General features: G+C 39.5%; 1 long non-coding RNA gene across 8 annotated transcripts in view; it reads right to left on the bottom strand.

Annotated features, from left to right (window-relative positions):
* Positions 1 to 12,047: 12,047 nt before the first annotated feature.
* LOC124856051 overlaps positions 12,048 to 25,473 on the bottom strand; it is a 64,500-nt gene continuing 51,074 nt past the window's right edge. For 7 of the 8 annotated variants that reach the window (XR_007035233.1, XR_007035237.1, XR_007035245.1 and 4 more), the window contains one exon: positions 12,048 to 15,069. This is a non-coding gene — a long non-coding RNA (uncharacterized LOC124856051). The remainder of the gene's footprint in view (positions 15,070 to 25,473) is intronic. The other variant, XR_007035241.1, reaches the window with a different exon arrangement.

Genomic DNA, 25,473 nt, shown 5'->3' with positions numbered 1-25,473 from the left:
GCAATCCTGCTTGTCTGTTGCATCTATCTGTTCATGTTTCCTCACTCAATTCCCTTTCTGGGCTCCTTGAAAGAAGTCTTTGTAATGTGGCTGTTAGTCTAAAGCTTGGCATGAAGCCCTCTGACTGGCTGCTCAAAGTGAATACAGAGAACCCTCTCTGCCTTCATGCAAACTCTGCTCTTAAAGGCCTGGCATGGCGATGGCCCACAGCAAAACTCATCTACGACTTTCTCCTACAAAATGTTTTTTTTTTTTTTTTTTGCCTTAAACAATTCCACATTTTGTCACTTCACAACCAAAAACATATATATTTAGATATATTTAACTGGAATTTTATGTGATAAACCAACATGATGTAGTACATAATTGTTAAGTAGAAGAGAACCAATTCATGCTTTTTAAATAGTTTTACAAATAAAAATCTGAAATGTGCGGTGTAAATTTGTGTTGACACCCCTTAATTCTCGAACCCCTAAATACAATCCGATGCAACCAACTGCTTTCAGAAGTCACCCAATTACCAAATAGTGTCCTGTTACTTGTGTCTAATTTAATGGGGCAGTGTTCATTCCATTATCTCAAAATGGGACAAGTATGGCACCACTATAAACCTACCAAAGTTTTCTTAAGCATGGACAGGAAAGCTAGTCAGAGTTCATGGAAAGATGGATGGAGCCTACTTTAGGGCAATCCAGGAAGAAAATCTGGTAGAGGCTGCTAAAGACTTGAGACTGGGACTAAGACCAGCCTTCTAGCAGGAAATCGACTCTAAACCTAAAGCAAAGCTACAATGGAATAAATTAGTTCAAAGCATATTTATGTATTAGAAAGGCCCAGTCAAAGACTAGACCTAAATCTAATTAAGAACCTATGGCAAGATTTGAAAATGGTTGTCCACAAATGCTTTGGATCCCATCTAAATAATCTTGAGTAAATAAGATTGGGCAAAACTTTCAGTCTCTAGATGTGCAAAATTGGTAAAAACACAGCCCAAATCACAGCTGTAACTGCAGCAAAAAATTGCTTCACAAAATATTGATTCAGGGGGGCTGAATATAAATGCATGCCACACTTTTCAAATTATTATAAAATCTTAGAAAAAATATATTAAATAATTTTTTTTAAAAGATCTATTATTTTCCTCCACAATTATGCCCCACTTTGTTTGTCTTTAAAAAAATGATAGAGGTGTGTAAACCTTTTAGAAAGCCATGTCACTAATGCTTTTAACATGAAAATAAAGTTTTTCTGACTGATTTCTTATGAACGTTTAGATCTTGATGTATCGATTTTCTTGAAGATCCACTTGAGTCTTTTTCTGTATCAAATCTTTCCACATCAGCCGATGCAGTTCGTCAGTTTACTTGCAGCGTAGACTTTGTTCATGAATCTGTTGACATACTATATGCAAGCTTACAATCCTTTCATCCCACTTTTATCAGGACATTCTGTCACATCGTTTACATGCTGATCTTGCTTTTGCTAATGTGTTTGCTCAGTTGTGTTTTTATGTCAATTTATTTGTCTTTGCCTCTGTTTTTTGTTTTATTGTGACTTGGGTTTTGTTTCTTGATTTCTGTGTGTATGTTTCAGGTCAGTATGGTCTTCCTTCCTGTTTTATTTTGCAGAACACACCAGGTTTTTACCAGTTTGCTTCCACTTACCTGTGCATTTGTTCTACGCCTTCATCATGTTCCTCCTTCTGTTTGTTTATCACCAGGTTATCTTTTCTCCTGTTGCCTGTCTCGCTCGGGTCTTGATTTTTGTGTAGAGAAGAATTTTATTGGCTTTTCTGTGGTTTTCCATTTCAGGAGCAGTACGTGTTATTTTTCCCCTTAACTGGTTGACGTCCTGCTAGCTCAGCCCTTATCTTGTAACACTGAATTCATTAGCTTATACACACCAATCACCTGCAGTGCTTGTGTTGTGTCCCTGGCCTGCAGGGGTCAGTGTCATCCAGACGTGGTGCAAGGAAAGAACAGTGATGAACCAGAAATAGGGTCATGGGAGGTATGGACTCACTGAGGTACTTATGGAGCAGAAGGCTGAATTGTAAGGTCGGATCCAACAGATGAGAATGGTGAAGAAGTTACTGCTGGTTTTGACAGAAAGGTGTCTGAAAACACAGTTCAGAAACAATCAGGGTGTCACTTCTAGGCTGGTCATAATGTTCTGCCTGATCCATATATATCTATTAATTTGTATTTTTCTAGGTAAACAACATATCCCAAAGAAAGAAAGTCTGGAAATCTAAGGCTTTTATCACTCCACAAACCATCATTCCTGGTTACATATGATTTTTGTATTTTCTTGTTGGGAAATGTTCAAAACTGTCATTTTGAAGATAGAGCATGTTATTTCAGCTCATCAAGGGACTTTCCTGAAGTAAGGCTGCCATACATTGAATAACCTTTGAAAAACAAAGTAAAATAATAGTCATTTGAATTTCTGGCTTTTTGGGAACAAAATTTGGTCTAAAAAATGATAAACAGTACTATGCAATATGCATAGTATGGAGAAATATGCAAAGATCAAGGGATGTACCATTTTTTGGCCACAATATGTTTTTATTTATAAGCTGAATGTATGAAAAATAAGGTAATATAGTCTTCAAGAAATAAAATTCGATTTCAGCACCATATCGGGATTTCCAAAGAGCTACTAGGTGAAAAGGTGATGCTTCTCTCAGGTTCTATAACAGTTTTTTGCTTTTAACCCTATTTTCTCAAAAGCATGTCTTTCAGATGCACTGAGGATAGTTTTCTAGGCCTTATACATATTGTCTTGTGCTGCGGTTTAACTGCAGAAAAAGTCTGAAGCATAACAATCAAAGACTTCAGGGAGACTGAGCAAGACGACTGAAAGATCACAAGAACACAACAAAAGTAGGGCTGGTTTTAAATTTTGAGCCGGGCTGCAAAATGCCTATTAGTCTGACATCATCACTTGTACACTGCATGACTATTTTTCCTAGCCAATGAATGTTCAAGCTGTCTTTAGATCAAATCACCACATGCCCTCTCTTCTGCAAAGGAAAGTGTGATTGGCATCATCTGTTTTTTGTATTTTAGTGCTTGAGACAAACTAGTTCTGTACAGTTTTAGCAACATTAATAAATTAAACTTTCTGATGATGTGTCCCTTGAAATTAATTGATATTGTCCCACTGAAAGATCAAACTGACATAGGAATAAAATGATCTGGTTTTATTATGTTCTGTAATCCTTTCTTTTAACTCACTAAAACAAGGGAATTATTCTGAGTTCTCTGACTGACTTTACAGTCTGAAGATCGTTCTGCAGTCCCAGTAAAACACCAGAGTATTATTGCTCTGTCCCCTTCTTCACTCAGAGAACGTCTCTCCTTTTTTATTTTGCTAGTGATCACATATTTTGTAAGGGAGTAAATGTCTCGTTTCTGCTCGATTCCCTTCCTCACCCTTCAGGATTCGGTACTTGTTTCCATGCAGTTTTTATGCTTGTAAAGAGCAGCGAGCTGGTTCGACAGGTTTCCTGTAAGTGTGGTTAATGATTATAACAGAAGTTTAAACGTGGAAAAATCATTCCTGTATCAATGTATCCAAAACAGACTGTATATTTTTTTCCAGAGTTCATTCCTCACAGATTCAGTCTCTTTGGGAGGCCATTTTTCTATACATCCTAATTACAATCCTGCTCCTGAGTTATTAAAATATTCTTTGCTTCTTTTTTTTTTAATCCACCCAGATATTTATTTAAAATCTGGTATTTGAAAGTGTTCATGATGCCATGCTATCTTAAAGTATCCACGGCCTTTGCAAGAGAAACGGGCTCACAGCATCACAGATTCTGTTTCTTACTTAACAACTGGAAAAATGCTGCTTTTCCACATGTTTACTGTTTGTTTTATGCCACACCTGCCTGGATTGTTGGTTCCACTTGAAGTCCCAGTAGAGTTTACTTAATTCCACTTGTTTACATTTGTGATATAGGACAGAAAAGGTTTCCAGAGGTTTCCTTCACCTGTCTTACCCTCCTCCTCTCTGTAAAGAAGGAGGGTAAGACTTATTAACTTAAATAAAGTCCCTAATTTAAGTTAATATGGGACTTTATAAATGTACAAACCACCTCAAGGAAGAAATGGTTATTTCTAAGGGTTTTCCCCACTTAATAAATGTTATTCTTTTTTTTATTTTCCTGTGAGAGATTATTTTGTTGCAATAAAATAGGAATATAGTTTAAGGCTTTTTACACATACATGTGGCCAACACAGTATCTGCAAAGATCATTTTCAACTGTAGCTGTTAGGAAAAACATAATGCTTCATCCTACAAGAGGCATGACAAAGAAAAAGCTTTATAGAAGAAACACTGTCCACAATCTAATGCACGCTAACAAAGAAATTAGTTGCATTGTGCCATGTTCCTGCAGTACAACTTGGATTTTCTCAATTTTAGGAGCTTATGGAGAAACATTGGCAAGTGAAGATACAGCTCATTGCACCACTCCTGTTGAGGACAGCCAGTGAGCACGCAGTAATAATCTTTGGTCAAGACTTACTGTCTGGACAACAGCTGCTTTCATAATTAAGGGAGGCCTCAGGGAGCTTTCCACATTCGGATGATATAAGGACAACTACTCCCCCACTTGCTTATGTCTCCACCACTCTGGATATTTCAGATTCATGCTACATTACTCTAATGTATGAGTTCACAACAAAAATGCATGTTACAAGTACTTCATTCTAGACCCAACAATTCAGTGTATAAAAACATATAAAAATGGTTTAACCATTGTCAAAGCTTCAGTCGTTGGAATGTAATTTCTCTGGAAAAACTCATCCTAAAACTATTTCATGTATGTGGGTCACAGTGACAGTTGTGTTCAGCAAAATGGCATCTGCTGCCCCCTGCTGATGCTAAACCTCAGTAAGTAAACATTAAAGAAATTACACCAACTTTGGTTTAGTCTTTTGCACATAAAAAAACCTAATAGAAACTTTTTGATAAGTAGTACCTTCACTGCTTTTCTTTATTAAACCACTGTGAAAGACAAACAACAGTTGCATTGCTCATTCAGCTTTTAATCCCTGTGTGTGTTGAGATGTCACATTCTTTCCAAAATTAATGAGTGCTTGATCAGCACCTGATTTTTAAAAGCTTGTTTTTTTATTAATAAAGGTAGAATTTCACTGGTTTAACATGTTTTAGATTACACTTAAACTTCATTTGAGCAAGTTAACATTCAACATGTTAGGGAAAAAAGATCCCATTGAGCCATTAGCTGTAAAATAATCAAGGAAATCCAATGACTTGTCACTCTAAAAAAATGTACAAAGAATTGAGTGAAATATGTAGAATGTTTTCATTAGTTTTGGTTATCATATACCACAAAGATAAGATTAATGCACATTTGAACAGATCTGAGCATTAAAGAGACAAAAATCTTATTTGATGTCAAGCTTATAAATACAGAAAATGTCTGTTTTTTAAATTTTCAGTAACTGAAAGGTTTTCCAAGTGTCTCATATTTTGATTTAAGTATTCAAATAAATTTCCCAACTAGACGATCTATAGATATATGTCACTGATCAAATTATTTATCCGGCTTATTTATGTTCAAATCCTGAATATATGAAATATTTCCAATTCAACACTTTATGTTAAAGAACCCTGACACTAGGTGGTGCTATTTACTTTTTGTCTGAAATGTGATCTATTAGCTCATTTGTGCTATAAGGATTTACCTGAATGGAATAGAATATCATCATTATTATTAGAGTATTTTTGAAAAGTTCTTTTATTTTAGTAATTCAATTCAAAAAGTGAAACCCAAAGATTCATTGACCATTGAGCGATAGAGATCTGATTGTTCCATATATTCCTAACAGAACACTTCGTTCTTGTTATGATTCTGGCACGTCTGCTCTACCCTGTCTCCCTGGCTGCAATCAGCAGATTAGATGCACCTGGTGGCTGCTGCAGTGTAGTGCAATCTGTGGAATGCCAAGCACCTGTGTCTTCCCTGATATATACCGACTCTGACAAGCAGACGGTGCCAGATTTTTGAAAGCCATTGTGTGAGTAGATATCCAGCGTTCCTTCCTGTCTGATCATTGTTCTTGACCTTGTCTTGCCTTTTGGATTTATGCCTCTGCCTGCTCCCTGTCGGACTATTTGGATTTTGGTTGTCAACCTTGTTTCCTGCATCTGGTTTATGCCTCTGCCTGCCCCTTGCCTGATGCCTCTTGTTCCGATCGTTGACCCTGTTTCTGTCCTTGGATTATTGAGCCAGCCTAGCCCTCAGATTATTGAGCCCGGAGTCACTTCTTACCTGTGCTGTGGAGATCACCGCCTGCCGCCCACTGAGGTTTCCCCTCTGGGTTTCAAGTTCCACTCAAGACAAAAGCAGGTTAGTGGTTTAGTTTCTGATCCCTGCAAAATCTGGAGAGACTACAAGTCACTAATCCCTCTTTCTGCCTCAGTGATTCCTGGAAGCTGTGAGGAGTGTTACCTGTGTGACGTTTTCCTGTGGCTGAACAAACCTTTTAAACTTTCAGTACTGTGTCTGGCTGAATCTTGGGTCCGCCTTTTTCTGATTCATAGCAGTTCTCAGACTGCAGGTTTACTGGTGGTTCCTAGAAGTAGAATGGGAGGCAGATCCTTTAGTTATCAGGCTACTCTCCAGTGGAACCAGCTCCCAGTTTTGGTCCGTGAGGCCGACAACTTGTCTGCTTTTAAGGCTAGGCTTAAAACTTTCCTTTTTGATAAGTTAGTGGGTTAGGGTATCCTGAGCTATCTCTGTAGTTATGCTGCTATAGGCTTAGACTGCTGGAGGACATAACCATTTTCCCTCACGCTGCTACATTCTCCTTCAACTCTGATATTTAACATTACTTGCTGTTATTTCAACTTTTGACTGTTCTCCCTTTGCCTCTTCCTAGAAGCTACATCTGGTCAGGCTCTGTCTTAAACTGTAACACCTTCCTGGTGGGGGACATCAGCTGGGATACTGCTGGCAACAATTTAATGCTCTCTTTCTACAGATACACATTGCCCTGTATTTCAGTGTTTAACCCTGTCTCTCCTAGACATAACTACTGGCTGAACTTCTACTGTGACTAACTGTATGTGCTCTCTTTCATACTCCTGACTAGAAAATTGGATCAGAGTTCATCTGCTCAGCTGTTTTTCCTAGATGATGCCACTAAAGGAGCTACTACTGCCTTTAACATTTTTTTCACATAGAAAGTACTCCTGCATCAGTGCTTCTGTGTTCTTTTTCCTTCCCTGCTCTGTTCTCTCAACAGAGAACAGAGCAGTCGGTCGTGGCAGATGGCCGCTCACACTGAGCCTGGTTCTGCTGGAGGTTTCTTCCTGTTAAAAGGGAGTTTTCCTCTCCACTGCATGCTCAGTATGTGGGATTGCTGCTAGGTCACTGAATCGATACAATCTGCTGGGTTTCCTTAGGAAAACCAACCAGTTTGATTGATAAAACTGAATTTGACTGGATTGATAGCTAGGATCAATTGGAATTTATGTATTTGACTAAGAATCTGCATGATTCAATTGAATTGATTTTGTGAAGTGCCTTCAGATGATGTGTTGTGAATTGGCGCTATATTAATAAACTGAATTAAAACATTTATTTTTGTACATTTTGAATACTAAAACTAAATAAAATAAAAGAAGGGAAATAATCATCAGGCATAGACAAAGAGTACTGTACTAATAATAAACCTGAGGGAGAAACAATACTAAGGAATAAACAAATGAGTAGACTATAACCAAAGGGACCTACAGACGAGGGAAAAAGGAACTACTAAAACTAAGGGGCAGACGTATAGACAAAACTAAAACACCGGCATAACAGAAGGAATAATTAATAACTATTAAACCCAAAGGAATAGAAACACCTAACTGAAAAAGTAAACAAACCCAAAATGGTACATCCTGACAAAAATAGTACATTCAAATTTTCAGACAATTTGAAAAATGCATAAGAACACTTAAAAAAAAAATATATATATATATATTTTAACACGTCCTCTACTTTTGCATCCTCCACAAAGAGGGTAAACAACTAAATGTCTTTGCTCAAAAAGCTGGCTGTTCATAAAATACTGTATCCAACCATATTAATAGAAGGTTAAGTGGAAGCAAAACAAAATTGAAGCAAAGCTCATTCAACAGTTTATGGGAAATTCAGTGTGAGGACTCTGGCTGGAGTAAATGCCTCAAGAGTCACCACACACAGACACATCCTGGATACAACCGTAGTATTCCATGTGTTAAGCAATTCCTGAGACAAAGCCAGATGAGCCTTAACAGGGCAGAGGGGAAAAAAAAGGACTTATTGTTTGCTTAGTGGTCCAAAGTTGTTACATTTTATTTGGAAATTAAGGTCCCAGAGTCTGGAGGAAGACTGGAGAGACATAGAATCCAAGTTGCTTTAAGTCCAGTGTGAAGGTTCCACAATGCAGCCATCTACCAGGAACCTTTAGAGCACTTCATGGTTCCTTCTGCTGACAAGCTTTATGGAGATTCTGATATCATTTTCTATCAGGACTGGGTACACCGCCCACACTGCAAACCTGCTTTAATGATGTTTGGTATCACTGTGCTTGATTGGCCAGCAAACATGCTTGCCCTAAACCCTGTGTGAAAATCTATGGAGGCTGGTCGCATCCATATTATGCCACATTCTTGCAGTAATTCATGCAAAAGGAGCCAAGAATTTAATGCAGTTACCGTACAGCACGTGGACAAACTTGACAGTATTATAGAATTAAATTTCATGAGGAACTGAATTTTGAGGTTTTGTTATCAATATTAACAAATATAAATGATTGAAATATATTGCTGAGTGTATTTAGTTATATACTATGTGAGTTTCACTTTTTGGATTGATGTACTGAAAGAAATTAACTGTTTGATACTATTGTTTATATGCATGTGTCAGATGTTTTTGTAAGAAACGTCCTGGGCTCTTATATGTTAATCTGATCTTAGGTTTATGATATATATATATATATATATATATATATATAATGATGCAAATCTCGCAGAACTTTAAATGAGTGACATTAGATAAATATCCACTAGGCGATGCTGTTGCAACATGCATGGAAGCGAACTGGCCTTGGAAAGTGATGGTACTGAAGTTATATTAAAAGTGACATGTAATAAAGGTTTAAATTCAAATATAAATCCATGTTTTTAACTTGCATGTTGTTGCATGTTTCTAAGACTAGTGTGGCTGGGTTTTTATTTCAACCATGCTTGTCTTCTCTGCTCCATGGTTTATTTGAGGGACCTGCCCACACACGGGCTTTAGTCCTATCCACTTACATTCAATCAATAGCACTTCTCTGTTTCTACAGCTCTGACATCATACAGAGGCGTTGAAAAAAAGCACTACTGTGGGGATTATTCACTTCGATTTCCAGGCAAAAGAAAACCCCAGCACCATTATTAAATTGTGACTCATATATTTCATATTGGGGATCGAGTGCATTTCATTAGTTCCTCACTGTACGGGGTACTGTACGCATCCTGGGGTGGACGTCTCAAAGCAGTTCACAGCATTTTTTACAAAGCAGTGAGGCAGGAGAGGAGGTCATGATGGAGGATGGCCTTTAGAGATACAGCCCCAGAGGCAGGATGCACACAGAGTCTTTGTTTTACACGGTTTCAGCATTCAGCTCCCTTTGCTCTATCGTCGTTGATTCAATATGGTGGCTGGCAGGGGACACTACACAGTGGGTGCTAAATGCATGCAAACACACCCAGGAATGGTCTAGATACAAAGCAGAATCAAACTTCATGCTCTTTTAGCAGTGATGTGGTGTTAAATAAATCCTCTCATTACGTCAGATACTTAAGGAGATTGCGTAACTTCCTCAGCTTGTTCAAATTAGCTCACAAGGAAGGAGGAATTTTAAAACAAAGTTTATTTTAAAGTGTTTATCTCTGACCCAAAGGTTATCACTGGTTAGTTAACTGATAAGTGAAAGCAGAGGGGTGAACAAGGGCTTGACCTTGATATAAGATACAAGGCTGCGCTCTCAGACAGTTAGGCAGGTGTGATGCCAAACTTGGACCCGACACCGTCTGGCAGCCACCTCGCTATCTATGTGTGTGAGAGAGGTTGTGTATTTATGTGAGCCGCTGGCCAGAGGGAGAGCGAACACTGTAACCCTCATCTGCTGTCATATGAATCACACCGGAGCCCGGGGAGGTGAGACTGGGCTGAGGCTCCAGTTTCCATCTGCGCACTAGAAGGTTTTAAGACATGACTTGGCTGCTGGTTCATGTCAGAACTGAATGAAGGTGGTCCTTATTTACCCCAACATTTGTGCAACAATTTTACAGGGATGTTCAGGCTTTTTTAAAGGATGGTTCTGTTTGAAGACTCTAAGTAGTTTATATCTTAGCTGCGGTATATAACTTAACTCACATCCTAATTTATTTTAACTCCAGATTAGTTAGTTCTGGAAGCTCAATCTAACGGCTAGATTGAGAGTGGCCAAGACCAAAGTGGATTTCTGACTCCGGACTGAATAACGTAACTTTTTAGGCAAACACGATTTTACAACCACCATTACATTTCTATTGGGCAGTTATCTACAGAGACGGCGATGATTATTGACACAGGAAATGGAAGCTGGTGGTGGTGTGCCACCAATTATCTTCCTGTGTGAAACGTGTACTGAGAGCAGAACATGTGAAGCTTTTGCAATCAGATATAAAAAGATCTGATAAAATAAAATGATAAAATAAAAATAAGATTACAGTAAAATAAACTCAAACATTCCCTTTACTTAAACAACTAGAATGGCTTTGCTTTTTACGCCTCAGTTTCCAATATAAATACTCGGCTTTTTGTACTGATAGAACATGTAAAGTGTTTTCAGTCAGAATAACTGTTTGATATTAAAGGTGACATGGTGTAAAAATCAACAAAATAGAATTCCCTTAAACTGCTACAAAGTTTTCTGTTTTTTTACCTTGTTACACTTTATGTGACCACAAACACTTTCTACGATCCTTTCTCAGTACAAGAAGCCGACGATTATTTACAGAGGAAAGGTAAAAATTAGGTGGTTAAGAGCTATAAGCATTGTGCCGGTTTAGGTGAACCCAATTTTCTTGTTTTTGTTTTGTTTGTCTTTTTATGCTGACTGGTCTGCTGCCTGATTCCACAGTAGACTAGATGCACTGTATGTGGAGGCCAGGACTCTCAGCCCCCAACCAATTGCTGCATGACATCTTACTTCTCTTTCTGCCCCTTATCCCATCAAGTCACTGTAAACAGAAGCCACTAAAAACGGGAAATCATTACAAAAAAAACCCCACTACCTTATATTATAGTAACCATTAACTCTGATAAGACCACTGAGACCCTTTACATGTCTCAGTGCTTGTTTCACACAGGAAGATCATTGATGGCGCACCAACTCCAAAACACATTTCTCATGAATAAGAACCCAATGCAAATGTGAAAACAGGCTTTATAAGGTTTAAAAGCCTCTTGAACTAGCTGTTAATTTCAGGCTCCAGGATCAACTAGTCCAATAAAAAAAATCTGCAGATTCTCAACACCACTCTGAGGCCTAGCACTTCATGCATACTGTTCATGTCAGTTGGTGCTTGCACATTGGGAACCCTGTCTAACTTGTCTTCTGGTTCATGTCTGCGGATAGGATAATAAACAGCAACCTATCAATATAGTTTGCGTTTAAGGTTCTGTGTCAAGGTTACAATTAGGTTTAGGGTTAGGGCATGTGAGTGTTTTTATTAAGAATCATTGAAATGGACTGAGTGATGGGGCCTGAGAATGAGACGGACACTTCTCAGCTAATCTGGATTTATACCAAATAGTAAAATATTAAGTGCTTGTAGCCTTTTGCAGGACCTAACATAAAAATCCCGAATTAATCCTTCAAGGAATTTTATGGATGATGTGTGGCTAGATGAGTTTAAATGTAGTTTAAATGACAGTAGTTTAGAAATCCTTACCAATAATACAAAACACTGAACATTTAATAAGCACACATAACATCAGGGAGTGGTGATCTAATTTCTTTTATTTTTGTTTCTAACAAAAAAGTCAAAATTTAATAACAAATCCTAGAGTTGAAACAAAGTTTTTACCTGCTGCTACTTTTGCATGACTGACAATCAAAAGGCCGTTGTCCAGTAAAAGACGGCTCAGTGGCTGGAGTTGGTTGGGTTTGTCGGTTTCTGTATGGTGTAGGATTGCTGCCCTTCGGGGAAGGCAGTAGGTTGTATAGTTATCTCCTGATTGGGCAAAATCACTACCCCGAAACCACACAACCTACTACCTCACCCCGTACGAACATCAGAAAGGTCCTACGTCTAGGCAAACTCAATAATCTCTAACAAACATGTCTTTTTCAGCAACAAGAACTGACATCGTTTTTCACCTATACAAACATCACCATATATTATATTTCAAACATCACAAAAGAAGTTGAACAAGAAGAGATTTAACAGAAAACACTGCACAGTAAGACAAACAAATCGTAATGATTGTATAACATAAAGGCTACAACTGAGATGAAAAGTACCAAAAGTTACTACAAACCTTAGCAACTATGGTCAAATTTTGCATCCCAGTTACATCTTGTGTCCAGTCTGTCCGTAAACCTGCCATTTCCGGTGTTGAGCCACTGTCAGAGAGCTCTGGGGGGTGGCGTCTGACGACATTACAGCCACTTCAGGAAAGACAGTAAGTTGTATAGTTATCTGACTGGAAGGGTGTTACCCTAAAACTATACAACCTACTACCTCACCCCAAAGGACAGTCTTGGAAAAAAAACAAAAAACAAAACAAGAAACACAGCTCTCTCAGCTCCAGCCTGAGTTCATGCCTGTAATCCGCTTCGACACACCTCGCTGAATGCAAAGCAGCAGTTATGATTCACAGAAACACAAACACGCGCACCGCTCTCCTCTGGGACGCTGCGCCATGAAAAGAGCCTGTGTGCTGAGAGCACAATGTCACAACTGGGCCTTGGAGTTCATGGCTCAGGCTGAAGGGAAATTCAAATGATCTGACCGGGGGCACCCATTTCGCAAACAAATTGCAGGGCAAAGTTATTTTCATATTCAAATGCAACCTGTATGTAACTTATATGCTGCAGGCATATTTAGGACTAAAGGTTTAACCACAAAAGTATAACAATATGGTGTTACATTAAAAAAAACATCACTTGCTGATGCTCCCCCTTTGTATTTAGGAATGAAGGCTGATGGAGCTGATTTAAAGGACAATTAAAACCAAATAAATGAGCACCTCAAACCTCAAAATTATAAACCAAGTCAACATAAGATGAGATAAGAATCCAGTATCGTTCAAAAATATTCATACCTCCTTAAAACTTTTCACATCATGTTGCAACCACAAACCTCAGTGTACTTTGTTGGTATTTCATAAGATAAATCAACACAAGGCAGTGCATAATTATAAAATTTAAGGAAAATGAATAATCGTTTTTACAAATAAAAAACTTAATGGCGTGGTACGCATTTTTATTCAGATGCCTGTAGTCAGATACCTTGAAAAGAAACTCAGTGAAACCCATTCAGGAATTTCCTAATTGGACAATTAGGTAGTTTGTAATTTTATTTTGAATACATAAATATGTAAAAAAGAAAAAAGCCATAACAACCAAAAGAAGTGGTGTTTGTAGTATTCCACAAGCCACATAAGGGACATAGCAAACATGTTGAAGAAGGTGTTCTGGTTAGATGAGACCAAAACCAAACTTTTTGACCTATGTTCAAAATGTTGTGTGTGGTGGAAAACTAACACTGCACACACTCTGAACACACCATAGCCACTGTAAAATATTGTGATGCGAGCATCATGCTGTGAGAGGCATTTCTCTAGCATGGACTGGCCTCAAGTAGAGACGTGCACAACTGCTAGGCAAAATGACAATTACAGGCGAAGATCTTTTGGGGTTTGTCTCTACCAGCTTTGCTCATCTAGACACCAAAATCTTTCCTCATTCTTCTTTGCAAACCAGTTCAACCTCAGTCAGGTTGGATGAAGAGTGGTTTGAAAAGCAGTTGTCACAGATTCTCAACAGGATTTAGGTCTGGACTTTGACTAGGCCATTCACATAAAGCTGCGTTGATCTAAACCATTTCATTGTAGCTCGAATTTTTCACTGCCTCTTCCTGGATTGTCCTGTATTTAGTTCTATCCATCTTACCACCAACCTTGACCAGCTTCCCAGACCCTACTGAAAAAAAAATGTCTCCACAGCATCATGCTGCCATTACCACGTTTCACAGTAGGGATGGTGAGCTCAGGGAGATGTGTAGTATTAGCTTACCACCACATATAGCGCTTTGCATGAAGGCCAAAAAGTCCTCTATTGCCCTCACCTGACCAGAGCTCCATGCGTTTATGATGTTTTGTACTGGGCTTGTGGCAAACTGCAAACAATTGTAATGCGCATACAGAGATTGAATTACACAAGGGTGGACTATATTTACTACTTAAGTAAAGGCAATTGGTGGTACCGGGTTTTATTTAAGGGTATCATAGATAAGGGAGCTGAATGCAAATGCACGTCACATTTTTCAGATTTTTATTTGTAAAAGCATTTGAAAACCATGTATCTTTTACCTTCTTATTGAGGACACTGCATGACTTTGTTTGCTTATCAGATTAAGGCTCAGAAAAATACTTAAAGTTTTTGTTTGTAACATTGGAAAAATGTGTTCAAGTTCAGGAGGTATGATACATCTGTGAGCCATTAAAAAAAACAGTGTGACATGTACAATGCTCTGTAGGGTTTCTTGTTTCTTAGAGCTGTTTTCTTTGTTTCTAAAACAAGTGTGTTAACATTACTGAGAGAGTGGCTGAACTCAACAAAGCTCACATCCCGGCCCACATGTGTGGAGCACAGGGCCACAGCTGCTGCCTCTGTTAACGCTTCTCACCTGCCACGTACCATGCAGTGCGGAGCGGCGGCGGTGGGGGTGAAGGGGGTCGGCTGGCCTCCTGCCTTCACCCCCTGTCACGGTTTCAGCAGCACATCAGGTAGTCCTCATCTAAAAACAAAAAAAAAAAAAAGAGGAGAAAAACCCAAGAGGGAAAATCTGTTACTTCTGTAACAAAGAGAATGGCGAAATACTTCCAACATGATGACTTTTAGATTTGACGTGTGTGAGATCAATTACAAACACCCCAGAGGTTGTCAGCTCATACTGGGGATGTGGGAATCATTTTTTTTTTTTGCTTCTAGAGGAGTGAACATATTTTCTGAATTTTCTCGCAGTCTGGTTGATTTTTGTTATGCTAGATCATGCATGGCTAATGTCTATATGCTGCTTGACAAACACCACACCGTTCTGCGTGTTTACTCGCTACACACTGTGCTGAACAAAAGTCATGTAAGGGCAGCCTCGGTCAGCACATACTCGTAGGGAAATAGTACCTATATGTGAGGGAACAAACGTACAGCACAGCACATTACAGAACGGTATGTCTTGAGATGAGAGGCCCCATTGTCTCTGCTCAGTGGTGAGCCTGAGCCTCTCTGTATTATTCAACGTTGCCTTACACCATAGCGTTGTGGATTGTAAGTATGCACAAGCACAGACCCATAGAGACACAAAAGGAGCACGCTGACACTGCAGATGGAGACAAGCTGACAGGAGACAAATGCAAATGCACACTTAAACGTAAAATCAAACAGAAACAGGGATCATATTCAAGATTTCACTGCTAATTCTAATGCTTTAGAGATGTAAAGAGATCACAATTTGGGAGGCAATTTAAAGGGATAATTCATGATTTTTAAAGGGAGGTTTTCTGAAAAAGTCTGAAACAGCTTTTATCTTACCTCTGCAGATGCACAGAGAAATTGGCAGGTGGACGGAATCAATTATTAGCTTGATTGGCTAAACTCAAAAATCAGATATTTTTCCGATCAGTGAATACGCCAAACTAGCGTTGCACAATATAATGTACTGCAGTCGTCATCGCAATATAAGCATGTACAACAGTCTAAAGTAATGCCTTCATAAAATGCATCCCAAATATATTTTTAACCATTTGGACGAACACTCACCGCCCTTGCTATCCATACCAAACAGAGCTTTTAATGTCTGACATGCTACAATTCATGGAAAGCCATGGGACGATAATAATAAATAATTATTTAGTAATTACTTAATAATAAAAAACGAGAGGAGTGAGGAAAATCTGGGTACATTGCAACCATTATCATTAGTGAAATTAAAAAAATCACAGATGCATGTTTGCCTTATATCATGCAGGCCTACAGCATATTAAGGTCTTCAGTGTGGACACTATCGCTGATGGAAATATACTAAAAGTTAGCTATTTTCATTACCAGTAATTATTAAAATGAAGCAAGATTAGCAAAAGATTTATTCAGGCAGCGAGAGAGCAAAACTTTCAGTAGATAATATGAAGGCCAAAAGAATTGCAGCAAAATTGCAGTGTTGTATTCTTTTGAGCTTTCAACCTGTGTTTCAAGGAACATGATGGATTTGGACATTTTTGGAAATCTCAGTGTTGAAGTAAGGCTCTAGATTAACTTAAGAATACTCATGGGAGCTGTGCAAATCGCAAATATAAGACGCCAAAACATCCACGTCTTAATTGATATTTGTGTTTCAGGGAGACTGCTCTTTCACACACACACACACACACACCATTTAATGTCACCTCTTCTCGTGATATAATAATTCAACAACTGCTAATGGAGAGAAGGCTAGAAAACAATATCTTCAATGCTGTACTTATATCTTCGTAACAACTGGCACTGGGAGATCAGAGCTTCACAAAAAAATCGGTCACAATATTCTCACCGGAACATCTTTTTCTTTTTACCTCCAGAAGATAACACTTGCCGTCTTGATTGAATTTAAAATCAGATGAGACATTAAACCTAAGGACATTAAACCTAAGGGCCAGTCCAAGAGGTGCAGAGACCATAGCGGTGTTTTTTATGCACCTTTATAGGTTCATCTAACTATTTCTTGGGTACTTATTTGCAAAAAAATATTATGATTATTTTAACAGGAAACTGAGGCATGGGGCAGTGCATCTCTTACGATCTTCCTGTGTAAAACACCTACTGAGGACAGAACATGCAAACAGCTTCTGGTCAAAGTGATTACCCAATGTAAAAGTATTGCAATGTACAAAAATCAATAATATACAATTCGCTTAAACCATTATATTTGCTTTTCACATTGCAGGACTTTTCCATCAGATAATTACTCTGACTAAACATGTTCCTTTCTAAGAACAAGGAAAATCATTGTTGGTGCACCACCTCCTATCTCGATTTTCTGAGTAAATAATCATTCACTTCTGCGTCAGTAACCGGCCACTCCAAACGTGATGGCTGTTTACGGGTTAATTAAACCACTGCCATGTTTTAAGACTAGAGATGTTTTAAAGTCCGCTTTAGTCTTGGCCGCTCTTGGACTAGCGTGAGCCTCTGGGTCAAACCAATGTGTATTTATATTTAATGAGGACGCCAAGAGAGTTATCTTCTTCAGGTTAAATATTAAATGCTTATGACCTTTTAACAGAACCTCACTAAATAAATTGAGAACTATCCCTTGAAGTTGAAAAGAGAAAGCATTGTCCAACTCAATGCATAAATATGAAATGGGTTCACTTCTAAGTGAGGAATCTCTGCTAGAAAAAAGTAAATCATTGTGGAGTTTTGTAAAATGCTCAGCAACATGTGGCATAGGCCAGGGTCAAGGCACGCTCCTCTCAGACTGCTGACTGGACATACTTCAGTCTAATATAGTTTATGGCTCCTGGGTCCTGACCAGCTGAGTGCATGTTTAGGAGAGCCACTGCTTTCAAGTGAAGCCAGTTCTTATAATGCAATGACAGAGAAATATTCACACCTACACACTGCCGAGGACACATGCGCCCACACATCTCTGCGTACACTTGGATGGAGGATTTTTCAACTTAACTTTGTCCGCATTAAAGTTCAGAAGTGGGCAATCACAGGAAAGCATTTCTGCAGCTGAAAGCGACTGTGTGTAACTGATGCGCTATTAGCTCTTTAGAGGTTTCGTGGTGCAAAAGTCTTGCTTCCACACCTCATCGTTTCATAATGTCACAAGAACACACAAGCACTAAACAAATTCACACACACATTGCAACAGACAGCTACGCAAGGACACGGTTTTAAACACGCGTCAACTCACACCAACTTGGAGAAAAACCCTCGAGGGAGCGAGGCACAACATGATTTTCATTTATGTCATTGCATTTTCACAGCAGCATTTGAAGCAAAAAGCGCACACTGTTTTAAAAGTTGCTGTAATTCAATCACACTTGAGTCTTGAGTGCCTCAGAGCCCATCAATCAATACTGAAGCATAGTTTGACTGCAGTGACAGTTGAGGTGGAGTGCTGTAACCCTGTAAGCTGATCTGTGGGGCTCTCATGCTCTCTGTGGTCAGTCAGTGGAAGGATTATTCAGAAGAAGAGGCTTTTATACAATTTGTAACCACTCATTGCAAAATTATGTCATCGAAAAGGTTATAATTTAAACCATTCTGATTAAATCAGTTGCTCAGTTGACTTGCATATTTGTAGTTTCGTACATGTTCAGTTCTACCTCTACAGCAAATTTGCAAAATATCAGCAAAAAGGTAAGCAGATTCTGTACATTTTATAGCCATGTTTTTCCAAAGAAAACACTTTGCAGCGTCCTGTAAAAGTATACGCAGCCCTTAAACTTTTTCACATTTTGTCAGGTTACAGCCACAAACTTTAATGCATATATGGCTTTCATATTTTTTTTTATTAAACGCACCTATTTGTATTTAGCATAATTAACTCTGACGTCCCTAAATAAAATCAAATGCTTTTAGAAAGGAGAACGTCCTATACATTTTTATTCCATACATCTCCAGACCCAAGTTTCTAAAAAACAAAAACATAAAAAAGTGCAGCTTTTTTAAATTCCACCTATTTGAGTACAAAAAATTCACGCTGAACTGCTTGAAAATTTTAGACATTTCCAGAATTAATCAGAACACTGTAACTAGAGTCCATCTGTGTGTAATATAATCTCAGTATAAATACAACTGTTTTGTGAAGGCCACTGAGTTTTGCTAAACTCAGCAAACAAACACCAGACAGGTCAGGGATAGAGTTCCCAAGCTTTAACCATCTCACAGAACACTGTTCAATCCATCATCCAAAAATGGAAAGAATAGGGCACAACTGCAATCTGACAAAGACACGACTGTCCACCTGAACTGACAGACCCGACAAGGAGAGCATTAATTAGAAGCCAAGAGGCTTGTAGTAACTCTATAGGAGCTGCAGAGATCTACAGCTCAGGTTGAACTACTAGTCATGCACTCCACCAAGTTGGAGGGCGCAGCATCATGTTATGGAGACAATTTGTTTTAAGGAGGAATGTAAAGGCTGCAAAAGACATGAGACTGGTGCTACAATGGTGGGGTTGAGATTTAAACTTTGGAATGGTTTGGATGAAAGTAAATTTGTGTTAGAATGTCTCAGTTAAAGTCCAGAGTTAAATCCAATTAAGAATCTGTGACAAGACTTGAACCTTTTTGTCAACAGTTGGCATTTATGGAGTTTTTGGAAGAATGAGCAAACACTTTTGTTTCTGGAGGTGCAAAGTTTGTAGAGACACAACCCGAAAGACAGGAGGCTTTTTAGCGAACGGCTGGTTCCACAAGGTATTGGCTCAGCTTGAGGGCTAAACACAAATGCTTGCCATGCTTAGTAGAATGCATATTGCCATTGTTTGCAGAATTACTTCTGTACCGCTTCTGTAACATGTTAGTTCTTGTAGTATACTCTTGTCCTCACAAACAATCCAAATAATAATAATAAAGTGTTGCTTTCATAATGTTAGGGATCAGGGTTCCATCAGCTTTATAGCTGCCTTTCAACCAGGCAAAAGGTGCCTGGGCAAAGACAGGAGGAATCCAGATAGAAATGGCAGGGCATTTATGAACTGAAGCATGGCTACTGGGTACACCCCCACAAACTCCCCCTATTTCTATTTATACCGGGGCCAAGGGGCAGGCAGCAGGAGGAGGCAGTATAGGAGCATGGGGGGGGGGCGCGTGGGCAGGTTCTGTTACACATGCCAGGGGCAATGGCCGGGGCAAGCCGCAGGGGGATTCTGGTCAGTCAGACAGGTTGACCTCTCTGTCACCTCTGAATGAGGCAGATATTAGGCCTGCAAACCATGTGCAAGCGTGTGTAATGTAAAGAACACAGAGTTTGCAGGCACATGCACACACGTCCGATTGTGTCCCAAAGCATCACCTACGCATTTAAGCTCGAGTTTCGCCTACGAGCGAAGTTGGAGTTCGTCACTGTAGATCAACTTGTACCCTTACGTGTGTGATGGAGTGTGCGTGTGCACAAGCTTGTAGCGCTGTTTTTGTGTTTGCTTGTCAGGATAAACTGTCCCCTGGTGAATTAGCTCTCTGCTCCGCCAGCAGAGCCATAAAACATGCTAGGAGAAGAGGGTGGGATTAGGCAGACTTAGCTGATCCCAACCTTGAAGCCACATGTTTTAGTGTAAAAATGTGACCCTAATCATTGCAATGACAGGGCGAGCAGCAGGGGTTGCTCAGACCACTCAGTCCAACCTTGCCAGCTGCCTCTCATTTCTCACACACACAGTATTTTGCTATTATGTGAACAGAGAAACAAAGGGATTTGCACGCTTATGCGTGCAAGCAGGACACAGCTCTGCACATAAATAACTTCTTTCTATTCAGTTTATTTAACCATTACATTTTAGAAGGTATTGCTTCAGGGGAGGTTTAGAAACTAATTTCTGATTTTATCTTCAGAAATGGTCATCATCATTTTTGAGAATTGTAACATTCTGTGCAAAAAACAGAAACAACTGTATGCAAGGAAGCCATGTTTCACAGATTAAAAAGACATATTTGTTTGGTTGGTTGAAATAAACTGCACAATAATGCAGCATGTGGAAGTACAGTTACAGTGTTGATAAAAACAGCATAAAGACTGAAATGATGAACAGTTTCTCTTTTATTGGTGACAGACTGGACAGGGATAATTCACCCCAAGGTTTTTGAAGATTCATAACCTTTGAACATTTTCACATTTTGCCACATCAGCACCCTATAAGTAAGTATATAAGTAAGATGTTCGGATTTTATGTGGCAGACCAACACAAAGTACTAAAAAGTTGTTAAGTGGAACGAAAATGATACATCGTTTCAAACACTAATAACATATATAGATATGAAATTTGAGCCCCCGTCAAGAGGATGAGGCATTTTAGTCAGATTTGACCGAAACTGAATTAACACTAAAACTGCACCCTGAAAACACCATCTCAAAATATAGTAAGTGCAGCAACATGCTGTGGGAATGCCCTTCTTTTGTAAGGGAAGAAAACCCTTGAAGAAAACCTGTTAAAGGCTGCAAAATCCAGACCTAAACCAAGCCAAGAACCCGTGAGAAGACTTGAAAATAGTTGTTTACAGATGCTCTCTGTCCAATTTGACTGAGCTGCAGCTAGTTGCAAAGAAGTTTGACCAAATAATTTTTGTCTCCTGACACACACACATAAAACCAGGCATCCTTTTTCTTTCACATACCACATATGCACTACATTGTGTTGGTCTATTGTAAAAAATCCCATTAAAATACATTGAAGTTTATGGCTGTGATTTCATAAAATTTTCAGATGTTCAAAGGATACATATACTTTTACAAAGCACTGTAACTGCAGAGAAACGATAAACACGAAAGGGATGACCACTACATTTAATAAAAATCATAAAATTTCCCTCTACAGTCAGGCGCTGAATCTCTCACTTGAGGACATGTTTGTCTTCCACAAAAGTATAGAGGTAAAGAAGCTTTCATCGTCATACGACAATACAAAATGGTGAACAGTATAAGCTTTTTTGATGTCCAATATTTTCATGTCAGCAGTCATCTCATTTGTTTTGCATGTTTTAATGATAACATAAATATGCTAATAGAAGCGGGCGATCTGGTGTGCTGTAATCTGGCTGCTGTTGACCAATAGGGTCTCTAGCTATTACCAGAGGTTCTGCTTTACCCCGCCTACAGGGGCCCCTTCAGCTTTGCCTGCCAGTGCCCCATCAAGCTGCATCTGTTGCCAGCTATATTTAGAAGGTGGGACACATGGATTTGAACTTCGACTTACAGACAGAGGGGCAGAATGGAGGGAGAGATCTGTAGGGGTTGTAACCTTTGAGAGTTTGTTTCTTCCAGGCAACAGCAGAGTCAAGTCAGGCTTGCTACTGTGGTCAGTAGTTATAGCTAAAAGCTAAGGCTGTAAATAAAGCCCAGTTAAACACAGTTAGAAATAAAAACCTGGATTTGGCAGCAGTTATTAGTAGCACTTCGGCTTCATGACAGCTGCCAGAATGAAGTGGAATGTACAGTGATGTTCTCTGATAAGGAGACTTATTACTTCTCCACCCAGTGAGTAGTGGAACAATAATGATGTATTTCTGTGGATTTGAATCCCCTTCAAGTGGGACTGCATTTGTGCCTAAAAGCATTTTGAGTGTGTGGCAGCACTTGCACTGCAGTCAGCGTGTGATATGTGACCATGTTGCATGGCCATCTGCTCTATATAACCATAAACAAACGCAGGCCAGCCAGCTTCACAGTATCACTTCCAAGAGGACTAGGCTGGGTAAATGTATTCATGCTTTAGTCTCTGGGTAGATGCTGGAGTGATAATGCCCCAGAAACCAGCCATGCTTATGCAATGGCATTTATAATTCATTCCACAAACACAATATGGACGCCACTCTGTCCCATATGCAAACACACGGACAGATTAAGTATGGAGTAGCCAAAGGGGACAGAGTGCATTCTGAACTGTTAACAGAGCTCCTGACTGACTGGCTGCTTGTCGCAAAGAGAGCTTGTCTGTGACAGGCCTAAATAGGCTCCCTATTACTGACAGGGGAGACTCTGAATTGGATACACAGCAGCACTTTGAGACAGACTATGTATTTATACATATGGCATAACGTCAAGCCATATAACATATAACCTAATTACAGTGCCATGCAAAAGTATTCACATCCCTTGAACATTTTCATGTTTTGTCAAGTTACTGCCACAAACTTTAATGTAGTTTATTGGGGTTTTATGTGACAAACACAAAATGGTGCATAATTTAAATGTGGAAGAAACTGGACATATAGCTTGCATAATTTTTACATGCAAAAATCTCAAAGGTGCAGCATGCATTCAGCCCCTTTTACTTGTAAAATCCAGAGCAACCAATTGCCCTTTCATCACCTAACTAGTAAATAGAGTACAACATGGCATATATTTTTATATAGAGGGGTTGGACAATGAAACTGAAACACCTGTCATTTTAGTGTGGGAGGTTTCATGGCTAAATTGGACCAGCCTGGTAGCCAGTCTTCATTGATTGCACATTGCACCAGTAAGAGCAGAGTGTGAAGGTTCAATTAGCAGGGTAAGAGCACAGTTTTGCTCAAAATATTGAAATGCACACAACATTATGGGTGACATACCAGATTTCAAACGAGGATAAATTGTTGGTGCACGTCTTGCTGGCGCATCTGTGACCAAGACAGCAAGTCTTTGTGATGTATCAAGAGTCACGGTATCCAGGGTAATGTCAGCATACCACCAAGAAGGACCAACCACATCCAACAGGATTAACTGTGGACGCAAGAGGAAGCTGTCTGAAAGGGATGTTCGGGTGCTAACCCGGACTGTATCCAAAAAACATAAAACCACGGCTGCCCAAATCACGGTAGAATTAAATGTGCACCTCAACTCTCCTGTTTCCACCAGAACTGTCTGTCAGGAGCTCCACAGGGTCAATATACACGGCCGGGCTGCTATAGCCAAACCTTTGGTCACTCATGCCAATGCCAAACGTCGGTTTCAATGGTGCAAGGAGCGCAAATCTTGGGGTGTGGACAATGTGAAACATGTATTGTTCTCTGATGAGTCCACCTTTGTTTTCCCCACATCCGGGAGAGTTACGGTGTGGAGAGGCCCCAAAGAAGCGTACCACCCAGACTGTTGCATGCATACTTGTGCTAGATGGGCGCGTCACTGCCTATGATTACCGAACCATTCTTGAGGACCATGTGCATCCAATGGTTCAAACATTGTATCCTGAAGGCGGTGCCATGTATCAGGATGACAATACACCAATACACACAGCAAGACTGGTGAAAAATCGGTTTGATTCAATTCAATTCAATTCAGTTTTATTTATATAGCGCCAATTCACAACACATGAATTTGATGAACATGAAAGTCAAGTTGAACATCTCCCATGGCCTGCACAGTCACCCGGATCTAAATATTATTGAGCCACTTTGGGGTGAATCAGGAAACGTTTTCCTCCACCAGTATCACGTAGTGACCTGGCCACTATCCGGCAAGAAGAATGGCTTAAAATCCCTCTGACCACTGTGCAGGACTTGTATATGTCATTCCCAAGACGAATTGACGCTGTATTGGCCGCAAAAGGAGGCCCTACACCATACTAATAAATTATTGTGGTCTAAAACCAGGTGTTTCAGTTTCATTGTCCAAGCCCTGTATATCTCAGCATAAATACAACCATTGCTGAATGGAAACTATTTTTGGCAAAGTACATGGAAAACAGTATGTGAGGAGGAAAACTAAAGGCTCCCACATATTCAAGCGTCCTATGAGTAGCGCGAACTCCGCATGGACTGTCTGCGGATGTTTGAGGTTTCATAGTCAAGCATACCAATTTCCTACATTTCTGGTGACAAGTTCTTACATTTTCCACACTTTGTGCCATGGGGTCATCAGACAAGGACAAAGAGCTAATTTGTAAAACCTGTAGCTTTGGAAAAACAAAAAGAAAAGAAGGTGGTATATAAGGCCATTAAACCAGACTAGAGATGAAGAAGGGGAATACACCAGTCAGTGCGTCACAGACAGTGGCAAGGACGCTGCACATCCTCAACTGTTTGCTCGGGGCAGTGTTTCCCATATTAAACAGTTCGAGACTGGAGACTTTCTTCCACCAAGCAGTACATTTTGTGCAGTTTATTGTGTGACAAGCTGTATGTGGTCGTAAAACTTGAGCTATGTGCGGATATGTCCAGCAGGCGTCTGCGTTGAGTCCGTATTGAGTCCACCTCGAGTACGCATCTGTAGAGTCAAGCACACCCGTCTACTAACACTGCACATCCCCCTGAACACACCATGCCCACACAGAAAATTGGTGGTTGCAACATCATGGAGTGGGGATGTTTTTTATTTATTTATCAGGGTCAGTGAGGATGGTACAGTTAGATGGCAAGATGGAAAAACTTAAATACAGGGCAATCGTGGAAGAAAACCCGTTAGAGTGCAAAATACTTCACTGGGGTGAAGGTTCACAACAACCCTAACAATACATTT

Source organism: Girardinichthys multiradiatus, chromosome 2 (genome assembly GCF_021462225.1).
Source record: "Girardinichthys multiradiatus isolate DD_20200921_A chromosome 2, DD_fGirMul_XY1, whole genome shotgun sequence".
NCBI lineage: Eukaryota > Metazoa > Chordata > Actinopteri > Cyprinodontiformes > Goodeidae > Girardinichthys > Girardinichthys multiradiatus.
Note: the sequence above shows the minus strand (reverse complement) of the source record. Positions and strands in the feature narration are given on the sequence as shown.